Raw genomic sequence first — 17,009 nt, 5'->3', positions numbered from 1 at the left:
CCACAAGAGGGTCTGCATGCTATGGTCCAGCCAACTAGCAGAGACTTTCCCCTTCCTGCCTAAAATTTCAAAATTCAATGGAGTAACTCACAAGAGTGTGTAGATTTATTGTTGTTTTTAGGTGCTGTCTAGTTGGTTCTGACTCAAAGTGACCCTACACAAAACTAAACAAAACAGTGCCACCCTCACAATTGTTGTTACGCTTGAGCACCCGGCTGCTGCCACTGTGCCAATCTATTTTGATGAGGGTCTTTCTCTTTTTCTCCAATCCTCCACTTTACCAAGCATGATGTCCTTCTCCAGGGACTAGTTCCTCCTGATAACATGTCCGAAGTATGAGAGACAAATTCTCACGATCCTGGCTTCTAAGGAGAATTCTTAAACTGTACTTCTTCCAACACAGATTTGTTTGTTCATCTGGCAGTTCATGGACCTTTCAATAGTCTTCTCCAACACCATAACTCAAATGCATCAATTCTTCTATGGTCTTTCTTATTCACTGTCCAACTTTCACAAGCATATGAGATTGTTGAAAATACCATGGCTGGATCAGGTGCACCCTAGTCCTCAAACTGATGTCTTTGCTCGTCAACATTTTAAAGAGGTCTTGTGCAGCAGATTTGCCTAATGCAATATGTCATTTGATTTCTTGACTGCTGCTTCCATGAATGTTGATGGTTGATCTGAGCAAAATGAAATCTTTGACAACTTCAATCTTTTATCCATTTATATGGATATTGTTTGTTGATCCACTGGTGAGGATTTTTGTTTTCTTTACATTGAGGTGCAACCCATATCAAAGGCTGTGATCTTTGATCTTCATCAGCAAGTATTGTAAGTCCTCTTCACTTTCAGCAAGCAAGGTTTTATCACCTGCATATCTCAGGTTGTTAATGAGTCTTCCTCCAACCCTGATGCCACGTTTTTATTCATATAATCCAACTTCTCGGATTATTTGCTCAGCACACAGATTGAATAAGTATGGTGAAAGAATGCAATCCTGGCATACACCTTTCTTAATTTTAAGCCATTTGGTGTTCCCTTTTTCTGTTTGATCACCTGCCTCATGATCTATGCACAGGTTCCTCATGAGCACAATTAAGTGTTCCGGAATACTCAGTCTTCTCAATGTTGTCCATAGCTTGTCACAATCCACACACTCTGAAGCCTTTGCATAGTCAATAAAGCACAGGTAAACATCTTCCTGGTATTTTCTGCTTTCAGCCAAGATCCATCTGATGTCAGCAATGATATTCCTGGTTCCAAGTCCTCATCTGAATCCAGCTTGGACATCTGGAAGTTCTCTGTCAATATACAGTTGCAGCTGTTTTTGTGTCAAAATTTTACTTGCATGCAAGATTAATAATATTGTATGATGATTTCCATATTCTATTGGGTCACTTCTCTTTGGAATGGGTACAAATTTGGATCTCTTCCAGTCAGTTGGAAGTGGAAGACACCAGTTCACAGATGAATTAATGCCTCCAGTGCTGCATCAGTTTGTTGAAATATTTCCAGTTGTAGTCTATCAATTCCCAGAGCCTTTTTCTATGCCAATGACTTCAACGCATCTTGGACTTCTTCCTTCAGTATTATTGGCTCTTGACTATATGCTACCTCTCGAAATGGTTGAACACCCACCATTTCTTTTTGGTGCAGTGAGTCGGTATTCCTTCCATCTTCATTTGATGTTTTCTGCATCATTCATTATTTTGCCCATAGAATCCTTCAATATTTCAAGTCAAGGTATGAATTTTTTCTTCAGTTCCCTCAGCTTGAGAAATGCTGAGCATGTTCTTCTCTTTTGTTTTTCTAACTCCAGGTTTTTACATATACTTGACTTTGTCTTCTTGAGCCTGCTCTTTGAAAATTTCTGTTAAGCTCTTTTATTTCCTCATTTCTTCCATTCGATTTAGCTTATCTACACTGGAGAGCAAGTTTCAGAGTCTCTTCTAACATCCATTTTGGTTTTTTATTTCTTTCCTATCTTTTAATGACCTTTTGCTTTCTTTCTGTATGATGTTCTTGATGTCATCCCACTACGCTTCTGGTCTTTAGATTTTAGCATCAAACACATTATATCTGTTCTTCAGATGATCTCTAAAATCAGGTGGGATATGTTCAAGGTCAAATTTTGGATCTCATATATTTGTCTTAATTTGTTTCAGCTTCAGCCTGAACTTACATAAGAGAAATAGATGGTATGTTTTACAGTTTGCCCTAGGCCTTGTTTTAGCTGATGATATGGAGTTTTCCACCGTCTCTTCCCACAGAAGTCCATGCTGTTTAAGAAAGGTATTTGCAATGGATAAGTTACTGGTCTGGAAAGTTTTCATCATGCAATTTCCAGCATCGTTTCTATTACCAAAGCCATTTTCCCCAATAACTGATTCTTCCTCTTTGTTTCCAATCTTTGCTTTCCAATCACCAGTAATCATTAATACATTTTGATTGCCTGTTTGATCAATTTCACACTGAAGTTTTTGGTAGAATTTTTCAATTGTATCATCACTGACTTAAGAGATTGGTGTGTAAATTTGAATAATAGTGGTATTAACTGGTTTTCCTTATAGGTGTGTGGATATTATCCTATCAAGACAGCACTGTACTTCAAGATAGATGTTGAAAAGTCTGTTTCCTGATGAATTTTTCCCCCAGCATAATAAAACCTATGTTTGTCAGATTCACAATGGTCAATACCAGTCTATTTCAGCTCACTAATGCCTAAGCTATCAACTCTGATGTGTTCCATTTGATTTTTGACAACTTGCAATTTTCCTAGATTCATACTTTGTACATTCCTTGTTCCAATTATTAATGGATACTTGCAGCAGTTTCTTTTCATTTTGAGTTGTGCTCCCTCAACAAATGAGGGTCCCAAAAGCTTTACTCCATCAGCATGCTCTTCAGTGTAGAGAAGCTAAATCAAATGGAAGAAATGAGGAAATAAAAGAGCTAAACAGAAATTTTCAAAGGGCAGGCTCAAGAAGACAACGTCAAGTATGTGGTCAACTACTTTGAGGAGACAGCTCTTCCCCAATCATCATTTGAGTGACTTCCAACTTGAGGGGTTCATCTTCTGACACTTATCTGGCAATGTCCTAGTGCTGTTCATAATGTTTTCATCTTCCAGCACAATATCTGACAGTGTTCCACTACTATTCATAAGGTTTTCAGTGGTTAAACATTCATAACTAGTCCACCTCTCCTTCCTAGTCTGTCCTAGTCTGGGAACTCGGCTGAAATCCACCCACCACAGGTCACTCTGATAGTATTTAAAATACCGGTGGCATGGTTGCTTGCATCACAGTGCACGTCAGCCACCACACAGTGTGTTGTCTGTTAGTACAACAAACTGACAGATGAGGGTTAGAATGAAAATACCGAGAACATAAATGATAGGAGGGTGTTGAAAAAAATGGAACTCTTAGATGCGGCTTGTAGGGATGTACAAGCTGGTGCAACCACCTTGGAAAACAGCTTGGAAGAATCATCTGAGGCAAAAAATCATGTGTTTTACAACCTAGCTATGCTAGTCCATTCCAAGGAATAAACCCAATTGAAATGTATACATATGATCACCAAAAGGCACAAGCAAGAATATTTGCAGCATCAGCTATCTTATCAGCCAGGACTGGAATCTACCAAATGACCATCAACAGTTGTTGTTTGGTATCTTTAAGTTAACTGTGATCCCTGGTCACTCCAGGCAAATGAGTAGAATTTCCCCAAGGATTTCCTAGACTTTCATCTTTTTTTTAAAGTTTTTATTGTGAATTGAGTGAAAGTTTACAGGGCAGATCATCAGTTTTACATTCAACAAATCATATATATACTTTGTTTCATTACAATGATTATAATCCCCTCCATGTACCACCAGTTAACAGTATTTCTCTCTACTCATTTTAGCTCTCCTTTTTTTTTTTAAAAAACATTCAGGCATGTATAGTAATTTAAACCACCAAAGGGCACATTCTGTAAGTCTGCCTCCTGGCCACCAGCACACAGCCTTTCTCTTTCCATGAGAGTCTTCCACTGCTCCCTCTCTCCATGTCCTCCTCTCTGCCTCCAGCTCTGGTGTCGCTGCTTCTCTGGATTGTTGTTGTAAAGCACTGTGGAGTTGGTTCCGACTCATAGTGACCCTGAACAGGGTTTCCGAGGCTACAAATCTTTACCAGAGCAGAAAGTCTCATCTTTCTCCCATGGAACAGCTGGTAGTTTCGAACTGCCAACCTTGAGGTTAGCAGCCCAACTCGTAACCACTATGCTACCAGAGCTCCTTCTGGATAGGGTTCCACATTCTGCTTGTGCTCTTCTCCCTTGATGGTCCTAGGGTCCTCTGTTTCTGGACTGTAAGATTAACTACCCTCCCCTTTTTATTACAAAACTTCTACCTTTACAGTTGTGACAGTCGCAATTAGTCATGATAACAATTACTCACTATTGAATCATAAGAATCCTATCCCCATCTTTTTTTTACCAGACCCATCTAAACAAGATGAAAACTATTCAGTGGGGACTCTATCTTCACCCCACCCCCATACTCTTAAACTAAACTCCCTCTTGAACCTTTTAAACTAGTCAATTCATGCTTTCATCGCCCCTTCATTTTAGGTAACCGTTGTCTAAGTTGCCTGTCCCTATCTACCCTATGTACAGAGGAAATAGAATTGATATTTGATGTGAAGACTCCTTCACTCTCTGTTGGTATTTTGAGCTATTATCTCCATGAGTATAGGTCTAGTTCATCAAATTGTAGCAATTTAACCTTCGTTTCCTTTATCAAAAGTTGTAGTGTTTTGTTTTTAGGCTTTGATCTTTACGGAACAGATGGCCAGGACTTTCCCCAGAAGAGCTGTTGGGGGTTCGAACTGCCAGTATTTTGGGTAGCAGAAGAATGCTTAATCATTGCACCATCAGGGTATCAACAGTAGAAAGGAATAAGTGACTTTGCTACATTCACATCATGGAATTAAATAAAATGATGGAAACGAAGGAAGTACAAGTACACACCACATGAATAAATCCCACAAATGTCATGCCCAGAGAAAGACCAGACATACGGTAGCACACAGCATGTCATTTTGTTTACATAACGTTCTAAAGTGGGTACCAGTGTTGCAGACCGTGTAAACCTGGTCAGAAGTTCGAGGCCCTATAGGCCCGAGTGTTGCAGGCCGTAGGCTCTGAGGAACAGATTCTAGCCACCTAGCACTCATAGCAAATTGTTTTTCATCATAGTGTTCAGTAATGTTTTACTAAATGCAGACATGAAGCCCTGATATCCACAGATAAATGTAATATTTTCCTAAAAGCCAAGACTGTAAAATTCCAAACAGGCAAAGTTCTTCCCTCAGAGAATACATTCAAAGTAAATTGGGTGGCTCCCCGTCTCTGTTCTAAGGACAATAGAACTGCTCTCCCTAAAGTGTTTCCAGGTGCAGCCCATTCACCCAGGCGCCTCTTTTCCTGAAGATCCTGGGCTAGGCAGCCAACACAATGGGAATCCTCCTTTTCCTCCCCCATTTGAGGCTAGGTGCTAAAAGGTATGTTAATTAAGCTTGAGAAACCTAGTTGTGGTCGTGAGATTCGAACCTGAACCTTCAAAGTACTATGTAAAGCTGCCTGAATGTCTGGAAAAGTAAGATTGACAGCTGTACCTTGTCTTAGTCCCACCTAGCTTTGTGTATAGTTCCTCTCCTAAATAAAACGAAGGCGCAGAATGAATCCAGGTGCATTACGACTGGCAAGGAAGGCGTGTGTTACAGCTTGCAGGAGGCTCAGTCCAGCCTTGCAACCATACTGCCTGTTTAGCCAAGATGTTTACTATGCAGGATATTACGGCCTTCGTGGCTGAGATGTTTGCAATGCAGGATCTGCCTGATGCCAGTCCAGCATTCCCTCTGGTTTTGGGGTGCCTCTTTGTCTCTCTCTTTGTCTCTTTCTGTGTATTCTTGCTATATCTTTACTGCCGCCAGGTATCCCTCCTCGTGAACCAAATTCCTATGTCAAGGCAAGTCCCCGGCATACCAGCAATCTATAGAGTTGTTGTTGTTGTTGTTAAGTGCCTTTGAATTGGTTCTGACTCATAGTGACCCTGCATAGGGCTTCCAAGGAGCAGCTGGTGGGTTTGAACGTGCTTATTGAATAGCACCACCCCAAAAATCCATCTATAGAGTTAGGGTTCAGGATAGTGGCTACCCTGGGGGGCACCAGGACAGGCAGGGGGCCCTAGGGGGTGTTTGGGGGCCGTGCTGTTGTTTGCGATCATAAGACAGGCATTTCCATCTTCACAGAGCTGTGCTCTAACAACCCTGAGCCCTTTTCTCCATGTCCACCACACTGCACTGTTGTCGTTGTAGGTACCATTTAGCCAGCTCCGACTCACAGCGACTCTGTGCATAATAGGCTGAAACACTGGCCTTGTGCCATCCTCACAGCTGTTGAGAGATGCTTGAGCTGATTGTTGCAGCTCATTGAGGGTCTTCCTCTTTTTCACTGACTTTTACTTTACCAAGAACAATGTTCTTTTCTAGAGACTGGTCTCTCCTGGTAACACACCCAACATGCATGAGACGCAATCTTGTCATCCTCACTTCCAATGAGCTTTCTAGCTCTTCTTCTAAGATCAACTTTTTTACTCTTCTGACAGTCCATGGCACTTTCAATATTCTTCACTGACACCATGTTGTTTTTAAATGTTATTCAGTCAGTTCCCCCTTACGGCGACTCTGTATAGGGTTTCCGAGGAGTGGCTGGTGAGCTTGAACTGACGACCTTGCGGTTCAAACCAGCCTTGCAGTCCAGCACATTAACCTGCAGCACCACACCAGGACTCTACTGATGCCACAGAAAACTCAAACTAAATGCTAGCACATAGGCATGATCGGGTTCCCCCTGCTTGTGCTGAAATGGGTTTGTTGTCAGGGGGCTCCCTCATCATCCTGGTATCAGCCAGAAATGTCACCTTTTTCTAGTGCTCCTGATAGCACTCTGGAGCGCTGATGGTTTTGCTCCTGTGTTCTCTCCTTGAGCTGGGAGACCCTGGGAAAGCTGATGTGGGTGGGGAGTAGCCACAGAGGGGAGTCAGACTCTGCTCCTGTGTTCTCTGCATGCTTTTTTGGTGTGGTGGGAGGGTTACCTGCTTACTTGGCTCTGCTGCTTGATTTGCATCTGTCTCACCTCCCAGACTGCGAGCATGTGAGGGCAAGACCTTATCTGTTTCTAGAACGTTCCTGATGCAGAATGAGAGCTGGAGAAACCCTGGTGAGTGTTGAATGTTGAAAGGACTAGTCAGACGTTTATCAACAGGACAGAGGAGCGGAACTGTGTGTACCCAAGATGGGCTCTGGGACCAAACAAAACCTTCTCCCTGAGTTGGGAGACCCTGGGAAAGCTGATGTGGGTGGGGAGTAGCCACAGAGGGGAGTCAGACTCTGCTCGGAAGCCAGCTGTTATCAGCTGCTCCTGACTCAGTGACGTAAGCCGCCTCATGCACAATGGACTAAAGCACCGCCTAGTCCTGCACCGGACCCCAGATAGGCTGAATATGGGCCTGCTGAGATCCACAGGGCTTCCATTGGATGATTTTGGGAGTAGATTACCAGGCCTTTCTTCTTAGTCTATCTTAGTCTGAAAACTTTGTTGAAACCTGGTCAGAATCACAGCAACACACAAGTCTCCATGCACAGAGGGTGGAAGCTGCTCAGGAGGTGCACTGGCTGGGGACTGAACCTGGGTTCCTGGTTCGCCTAATGAAAGCAATAAGAAGTCATCAACATTCGTTTTTTAAAATAAATGACTTTATTAAGTTTATTACATAAGTATGTTGAAGACAAAGATGTCAGCTTGAGGACTAAGGTGCGCCTGACCCAAGCCATGGTATTTTCAATAACCTCATATGCATGTGAAAGCTGGACAGTGAATAAGGAAGACCGTAGAAGAATTGATGCTTTTGAGTTATGGTGTTGGAGGAGAATATTGAAAGTGCCACGGGCTGCCAAAAAACCTAACAGATTAATGTTGGAAGAAGTGCAGCCAGAGTGCTCTTGGAGGCCATGATGTCCAAACTTTGTCTCTCCTACTTCAGAAATATTGTCAGGAGGGACCAGTCACTGGAGAAGGATATCATGTTTGGTATGGTGGAGGGTCAGAGAAAAAGAGAAAGACCCCCAGCGAGATGGATTGGCCAAGTGGCAGCATCAATGGACTCAAGCGTGGCAACAATTATGAGGTTGGCTCAGGACGGGACAGTGTTTCGTTCTGTTTTACGTAGGGTCACTATGAGTTGGTACCAACTCGATGGCACCTAACAACAATAACAACAATGTACTCATTAGAAGGATACTGTTGGCACAGTGCTTAAGCACTTGCCTGCTAATCAGAGGGTTGGCAGTTTGAACCCACTAGCTGCTGAGCAGGAGAAAGGTATGGCAGTCAGCTGCCAAAAAGATAAAACCCTCTGAGACAGTTCTACTCTGTCCTATAGGGTGGACTCAATGGTAATGGGCTCACTGGAGAACATTTTAAAACCACAGAAAGTCAGAAAGAAGAAAATCAATATTCCTGATAGTCTCCACCATCCAGCGATACCCAATACTGATATTTAGTGTGTTTTCTTCCAGTTTGTTTTTCCCTACAGAAAAGCAAGGCTGAACAAACACCTGAAGAGAATGAGTCACCAGGTTGGGGGGCTCAGCACCATCATCTCAGGGACCCCAAGGTCAACTGGTACAATGTAATCCACAAAGAAAACGTTCCACTTTCTACTTTGTTTGAGTAGTGACTGGGGTCTTAAAAGCTTTTGAGTGGCCATCTAAGGTACAACTATTGGTCTCTCCCTGTCCCAAACAAAAAAGAATGAAGATAATAAAAAACACATGGAAACATTTTATCTAAAGAACTAATGGACCACACGAACCCAGAAGTAGACGGTGCCCGGCTTCTACTACCAACCATTCTGAAAGGGATCACAATAGAATGTCCTAGAGGGAGTAGGAGAAAATGTGGAACAAAATTCAAAATTATTTAAAAACAAAACAAAACCAGGTTTACTTGTCAGATGGAGACGTGGTGGAACCTCTGAGCCTATGGCCCTGACACTGAACTCACACTTACCCTGTGTCTGATTTTCAGCCAAACAACAGGCAAGTAAGTCTACAATGTGAACCATTACACTAGGGAAGCACGCACACGGTCCTTAGAGCAACCAACTATTTGAGTCCAAAAGGACAGCACTTGACCAAGGACACAGTTCAGAAGACAGGAAGGTTTAGGAAAGAAGGAGAAATGGAAACAGGAAACACAGGGAGGAAGTGGGATGAACGATGTTACCTTGTGAGGATTGCTGTCAATCATATGAAATAGAATGTGTAGGAACCGTTGAGTAAAACTGATTTGCTCTGTAAACCTTCACCCAACTTACGACAAAAAGTAAAAAACAAAGCATGGTTGTAACTGGGATCACGGAGCAGAGGTGTTTAAGGAGGGAGACGCACACTCCACCAGGTGTAGCAGAAAGATGTGCTTACTGCAGGTGGGTTGGTTGGCAGCTGGAACAGGGGTCCAGTCAGCAGAGAAGTGACTGGGCCACAGAGATCAGGAGGATCAAGTCCCCGGCAAGGGGATCCCTAGTACTTCCTAGGGGTGGAGTGCACAGACGGGGGCTGGAGGTTGGGAGCTGGGGACTGGAGAAGGCTGGGGTGAAAGTAGAAGCAAGTCCCAGACAACTAGGGAATGATGTTCCCTGGAACTCAGGGAGAAGGAAGTGGTCTTAACCTCCTTCCTGTCCACCAAATGCTCAGCAGGACATACGGGTGAAAGTTATCACATTGTCTCTCAGAGCCATGGCCAAAAGAGAGGGCTCTGCAGCCAAAGTAATGTGTGGATGCTCACCATCACACGCAACCAGGAAGGCCTGCTCTGCATTTCCAAGCCCAGGATCAACAATGATAATTGGACGTGTCATCAAAACCTTGAGCAAAGAACTAACACATGATCCAGCAATCCCAACCCCAGGCGTAAAGTCAGAAGACGTGAAGGCAAGGATGCAAACAGAAAGCATTATACCAATGTTGATGACAACACTTTTCCCAGCAGTCCAGCAGTGGAGACACCCAACATGTCCATCACTAGGGGAATGGATAAGCATAGTATACGCATACGTACAATAACACACTTGCTGTTGTAAAGTGCCGTCGAGTCAGTTCCAACTCACAGCGACCCTGTACAGAGTTTCCGAGGAGCAGCTGGTGAGCTTGAACCACCAACCTTGTGGTTCAAACCAACCTTACAGTCCAGCGCATTAACCCACAGTGCCACACCAGGACAATGACGTACTTTCGTTGTTGTTGTTAAGTGCCATCGAGTCGGTTCTGACCCATATCGACCCTGTATAGGGTTCCCGGGGAACAGCTGGTAGAGCTTGAACCACCAACTTTGCGGTTCAAACCAACCTTGCAGTCCAGCGCATTAACCCACAGTGTCACAGCAGAACAATGACATACTTTCATTGTTATTGTTAAGTGCTGTCGAGTCGGTTCTGACCCATAATAACCTTGTATAGGGTTTCCAAGGAGCAGCTGGTGACTTACTACTAAAGCCATAAAGAGAAATGAAGTTCGAATGCAAGTCACAACACGGATGAACTTTGAAAACATCATGCTGTGTGAGATACTTGAGTCACATCAAGACAAATACTCTACGGGCATCCCTTATGCAAAATAATCATATGAAGATCAAAGCTGAGTAGTGGTGGCAGCAGAGAAGGGGAGTTTTTGCGCATGGGTTTCTGTTCATGGTGGAGGAATGATCTGGAAAAGGAGCTTGAGAAAGGTTTGCAGCACATGCGGAACCTAATCAATGTCACTGAAACTGCTGAACTGGTGAGTGCTTTGTTGTGTATATTTTCACCACAATGAAAATTTTAAAGATAATAATAAAAATAAATATCATCAAAAGGGCCACACAGGATGTGATACCAATGAGCTCAGAGTTGGTGGCCTGGCCAGGACGCCAAAGCTTGTAGGAAGGCTGTCTGAGGTTGTGAGTCCACACATGCACAGAGCCTGAGTGGGCAGTGGCCCCTGGCATCCAGGCCCCGCACACTTACGCAGTCAGGAATCCATCCCCTTTGGAATGCCGAGGGACTCATAGTAGACCCTGCCTGGGCCCAGGCATTCAGAGTGTTATCAGCAGATAAGGAGCCTCCGCTGGTCCACTAATGGTATTATTTTAGGGAGCACTCCGCAGGAGATCTGTCATCCTGTCCTTCAACAACACCCTAAAGTGGGGTGAACAAAGACCAGAGTGGGAGAGGCTCCATGGTGCCAAAAACCTGCCTCCTGAAGGCAGCGAGGCAGGCAGGAGTAAAGCTGCTCTCTGGCCGAAATTTGTTCTGTCCCCTCCTAACACCTCCAGGCAGCCCCCGAAGGCCAAGGTAACTGACCTCCATGTGTTGGGGAAGCCTGCGCTGGAGGCTACGGGCTCATGAACTGACTTTTGCTAAAATCTCCTAAATACAGATCGGCCTGGAGTCAGTTAGCAAAGGGCAGAGTTCAAACATGTCGTTCCTCTGTCAGCTTCAGCAACTGAAACCATTTTCACTGTGCATTTCTGTAACTTTATTAAGCTGGACAAGCATGACGGTTCAGACCATTTGGTAAAGGAGCACCTGAGTCCTCACCTTCACCCACCTCCCCAGCTCCCTTCAACAGGAAGACCAACTTCTCTTTGGGATTACAGCCTGTGGTTTGGGGACTTGCTGGTGGCCTGAAAGCGTTAACAGGGTGGGTTGTGGGTCACTGACCTCTTCATTTCTTCAGCCACCTCCTGTCTTCCAGCAAGAAAGCAGAAGAAACACTGCAGGGTTCAGAACGAAGGTCAGACAGAAGACCACCATGCCCCTGGCACTTCTATAGCAGCTTTCCCAGGATGGTCTCAACGTGCTGCCCAGGAGCCATTGGAGGAAGTGGCTGGTGTCCCCTGCCCCCATCCCATCGGAACCTTGTTTGGAAGGAAGACATGACCCGTTATTGGGCTGACTCCTAGGTCATTCTGTCGGGAGGTATACAGTCTACATTCCCGTCCAGGTCAGTTGTCCAGAGAGTCCATTGGACCCTTCCCATCTGGTCTCCATCCTCCCCACCCATTCCCGTGGACCTCACACACTCTGACTTCCCTCTGGGCTCTGCATACCATTGGGAGACTATTGGAGGGTGCAGGACGGAGTTGGGACCCTTGTGCTTTAATGCTCCCTATGGTTGACTTTCTAAGGCAAGGGGAAAGAAAAACAAATAGAAAATAAGCCATTTTGAGTCTCTTAAGAACAATAAACAAGTCCAATACCATCGAGTTGGTTCGAACTCATATCATTCCCAGTATTGGGTTTCCAAGATTGTAAAGCTTTATGGGAGCAGACAGACTTATCTTCCTCCCTAAGCGGCTGGTAGGTTTGAACCGCTGACCTTGTGCTTAGTAATCTGACAGCTGACCCACAAAGCCACCAGGGCTCCTTATGGAGCCTCTAGCTGGAATCAGTTGAGCATCCGAGAGCAAGGGAGTTGTAAATTCTTTGTATCTTTAAAAAAGTACATAAATCTAAGAGGTGTCCTCAGAAATAAGTAGTTTCCTCAGAAACGTAGCTTCAGCTCCTTACCTTCCTGTTTTCTGAAAGGAAATACGTGTCATTTTAGGTGTTCAGTCATAAAGAGACTAGAGAGTTAGCAAAAGTCTCTTCCTCATGAATCTAACGAGTTGTTCCACTCGGTTCTATCAAAGAGAAGATTCTGGTGGTACATTCCAATCTGTTTTAATGCTTATTCAATAATAAAACTCGACTCTTGCTTCTGCTATTGGGGAGAGGCTTTCTGGGTTGGGAGTAGATTTTGATTTTAGCAACTTTTCCCCAATGTGACCTTCTCAAACTCTCCACCAAGGTTTGCCCCCCTACTCCCTGATTTCATCCTTATTGGCTCGGGGGAGATAAATTGGGGTTTTCAAATATAGGCCTCCTTACAAGATTCCTGCATCACATCTTCCTCAACTGATCCTGGTGGTGTGCATGGTGAAAACATTCAGCTTTTAACCTAAAGGTTGCAAGTTCGTGTCCACCCAGAGGTATGTTGAAAGAAAGGCCTGCAGATCTATTTCTGGAAAAGCAGTTATTGAAAACCCTGTGGAGCAGTTCCATGTGAGTCAGAATGGGCTGAAGGACACTGGGACTGGGGCTTTCTGAGTGTTGGCCCTGGGTAACTGCCTGACCATATGCCGTGAAGTTGGCCGTGCTGGACAATGGACTCACCCATCTCTCGACAGTGGCCTGGAAGGCTGGAACATGCTCTGTGGACATGCCTCAGTCCTCCTGCTAGCCTCTGGACCTCTAAAAGGAGGGCCGGTTCAGGACTGCAAGGAGTAAGACAGGGTCTGGAGACCTGGCCCCGCCCCCCCCTTCTCTTTGGCCTGACAAAGTCACTGATTTGAGGGGCTGCTGAGGAAGATGAGGACCTGGGAAGGAAGCCCTCCTCACCCCAGCCCAGGTGCAAGATGCCTCTATCCAAACAGCTGTCGCAACTCCAAAGGCTTGGAGAGCTCTGTGTTTTTCCTCGTCTATTTTTATTTCTTCAAATCTCAGACCAAGAGAGCCCAGTGCCAGAGTGCTGAAGGGGTCTGAGCCAAGAGGAACTGATCCACTGACAAAAGGGATAAAATCATCTGAAAGAGGTCACTGTGGGTGTCCTTGGACTGGAGAGATGGACCAAAACCTGAGTCTGGGCTGGATGTGGAGCTGGGCTGAGGAGCTGGTCCTACTGAACAAAGAGGCCTGCTGTAAAATGCAATTCCGTCTAAGGCAGGGTGGAGTTGCCATGGCCCACCCTGGAAGCACATTTTCCACGGGTGCCTGTGTGAACAGCACCCCCTGAAGGTGTGCAAGCCCATTCTGTGGACACCTAGACCACCCATCTGGACCTTAGTCTAAAAGGAAGGCTAGGAGGTTCTCTTCTCAGTGTGGTCTGGAGGATTGTGAGAGCGCAGGTTGGAAGCATTTTGTGTGTCTTAGGTCAGGCCCTGGTGGTGCAACAGGCTGATAACTGATAGCCGGTGGTTCAAGCCCACTGGCTGCTCCATGGGAGGAAGATAAGGCCGTCTGTTTCCCTAAAGAAACCTGATGAAGCAGATCTACTGTGTGCTACAGCATCAGGAATGGTCTGCCTAGAGTGGGTGCTCAGGAGCTTGTATGGTGTTTTGCAAAGATCAGAAAGGCTGTTGTGTCAAATGGGCATGTTTAAGAGGAGCTGAGCTGAGAGCTGAGCTAAGCTGAAAGCTGAGAGCTGAGAGCTGAGCTGAGAGCTGGGAGCTGAGCTGAGAGCTGAGAGCTGAGAGCTGGGAGCTGGGAGCTGAGCTGAGAGCTGAGAGCTGGGAGCTGGGAGCTGGGAGCTGAGAGCTGAGAGCTGAGCTGCCAAGTGGCTATGAATTTAGGGATTAGAAGTATTGACTGTGCACACAGTGAAAGTCACAACTCAAGTAGTTTAAAATGTTTGGTGGGTTGGGGGAATTCTTAGTGGGAGGACCCTTACATTCAACTGTTGTTGCCGTTAAGTGCCATGGAGTTGGTTCCGACTTACAGTGACCCTGCATCGAGTTTCTGAGGCTTAAAGTTGGTTCCGACTTACAGTGACCCTGTATCGAGTTTCTGAGGCTTTAAATCTCATCTTTCTCCTACAGAGTGGTTGGTGGGCTTGAACTGCTGACCCTGAGGTTTGCAGTCCAGTGCTTATCATATGGAGCCACCACAGTTGCTATTATTTCCTGTGTGCTTCTTGCATCCAGGTACTTTCATTGTACAGCTGACCTCTGACAACTACCACCCACCGTGTGCTTGTTGGTGTTAAGTGCGGTCAAGTCAGTTCCAACTCATAGTGACCCTGTATAGGTTTTCTGATGAGCAGGGCTGGTGGGTTTGAACTGCTGACCTTGAGTTTACCAGTCCAGCACTAATCCTACAGCAAAAGTTAGGAACTGTAAAAGGCCATGTTCTAAGGCAACCTACAAGATTTCCACCCCCCGATTTTCACATCCCAGATAATACCCTCCCATGAGAGAACATGAAGGGATCTTCAGCTATAATTAAGGCTCTGATCCTCCAAATGACTTTGAGTTAAAGGGGGAGGTCATGTTGGTGGGACTGATCTAATCAGGTGAGGAGATTTACTTGTCTTTGAAGAATGAACCTGGGCTACATGGGAAGGTCTCAAGAGCAGTCTCTTGGAACTGAGAACAACCTGTTGTTGGCAGCCAGGAAGAAGATGGAAACCCCCAGTCCTACAGCTTCAAGGAACTGAATTTAGTCTATAACCCAAGTGAGCTTGGGAGAAAACCCAGAGCTCTAAATAAGATTGAAGCTGTCGACATCTTGGTTTCAGACTTGTGCAATCTTGAGAACTCGACTATATTTACTCAGACTTCTGAATATATAGGTCAGTAAAGTATAACAAATAAGTGATGATTTAAACCACCAAGTTTGCGACTGTTATGTTGTTAAGTGCTGTTGAGTTGGTTACAACTCACAGCTACCCAGTATAGTGTTCCTGAGGAGCGGCTGGCAGGTTTGAACTGTTACATAGCAATAGACAGTTAATAGATATTGGGGTGGAAGAGAACCTGGGTTCATATCCTGGATGAGCCCTGTATCCCAGCCCCTTAAAAAAGAAAACTAATGGCTAGTTGCCAATCTCCAACACTCACAGAATTCATAGGGCAATAGGACCCTGATTTCTGATTTTTGTTTGTGCACATTGCCACCAGAATAAAAATAATACTCCTCACTCTGCAGCACAGCTACATGTAACCAACTGACTAGGTGCTTACTAATGAAAGGTCAGTGGCTAGTTTGTGTCTGAGCTTTGGGATGGCTGCTTAAAGAGAGCACATAGCCTGGAATATAGGATATGATAGCTGGTGCTCCAGTAGCCATCCTGGATTCTGAGGATAGAAACTATAGATTAGGGTGGCAGGGCAAGAAAGAATATAAGAGGAGCCTGGATCCTTAAGGGCACAGTGGAGCTGCCACAATGACTGTGAAGTCTGACCTTCAGATTTCTTTTAAATGAGAAACAAAATGCTATGGTGTTTAAACTACTGTGTTGTTTGGGCCTTTCTGTTATATGCAGCGGGTCCTAATGCTGGATAATCTAGGTGGCAGCAGACCCCTCTTACAGATGAGGAAAGTGAAGTATAGAAAGGTTCGGAAGTTGTGTGAGTGACGGTCCAAGAATTAAGTAACAGTTAGAGGTAGAGCAGAGCCAACTGGCCCCTCTGTCCAGCCCACTCTGCCTTTGACATATGAGAATGCTCCTCAGTCCCAAGTAAATATTTGTAAGAAGGCAGCAGGGGTCTGTCCCTAGGGAGGCGTTTGTCCTCTCAGCTGCCTCGACACATGATCTTGACTGGTCATCTCTTCCTAATCTAAATTGGGGCAGAGAGGGCTGGAGAGCCCACCACACTGTCCCCCTCTGCAGGGCTGCTCCCAGGAGGAGGAAGAGAGAGAGAGAGAGACCTGCCTCAGGCAGATTGCAAGCCCAGGCATTGGGGCTCAAATTCCAGTTCCACCAAATATGTGCTGGACCCTCTCTGCATGGTCAGCTGATTACAGCAGAAAAGGTGGGAGCAACGATGAAGAAGGAAATGAAAAAATGCTCCAAGGTGAAAATGGATAAAGATGAGTTCAAGGTGATGACAAAATCTCTCCTGTAAGTGCCCACGTAGGAGGTTTCAACAGGTGAAGTGGGCAGAGACGAACTAAAGAATGTGTCTTCTCCCTTCCCTTGAATCATATGACCCCTTCAAGTCATTTTTATCTTCCAATTTTTAATAATGACAAGGCAACAAATAAATCTTGTTAGTACCATTGAGTTAATTCTGACACATTGGCCATCCCATGTAGAAGTAGAACTGACACATTGGCCATCCCATGTAGAAGTAGAACTGACACATTGGCCATCCCATGTAGAAGT

At 45.0% G+C, this 17,009-nt stretch overlaps 1 protein-coding gene across 1 annotated transcript in view; it reads right to left on the bottom strand.

The window, feature by feature from the left end:
* Positions 1-5,864: 5,864 nt before the first annotated feature.
* BMP7 (bone morphogenetic protein 7) overlaps positions 5,865-17,009 on the bottom strand; it is a 116,484-nt gene continuing 105,339 nt past the window's right edge. The window contains exons 8-9 of the mRNA XM_006839157.1: positions 10,546-10,555; positions 5,865-5,876 (exon numbers count right to left, since the gene is read on the bottom strand). The gene's annotated coding sequence lies outside the window, so the exon portion shown is untranslated. The remainder of the gene's footprint in view (positions 5,877-10,545; positions 10,556-17,009) is intronic.

The sequence above is a fragment of the Chrysochloris asiatica genome, unplaced genomic scaffold (genome assembly GCF_000296735.1).
Source record: "Chrysochloris asiatica unplaced genomic scaffold, ChrAsi1.0 scaffold00023, whole genome shotgun sequence".
NCBI lineage: Eukaryota > Metazoa > Chordata > Mammalia > Afrosoricida > Chrysochloridae > Chrysochloris > Chrysochloris asiatica.
Note: the sequence above shows the minus strand (reverse complement) of the source record. Positions and strands in the feature narration are given on the sequence as shown.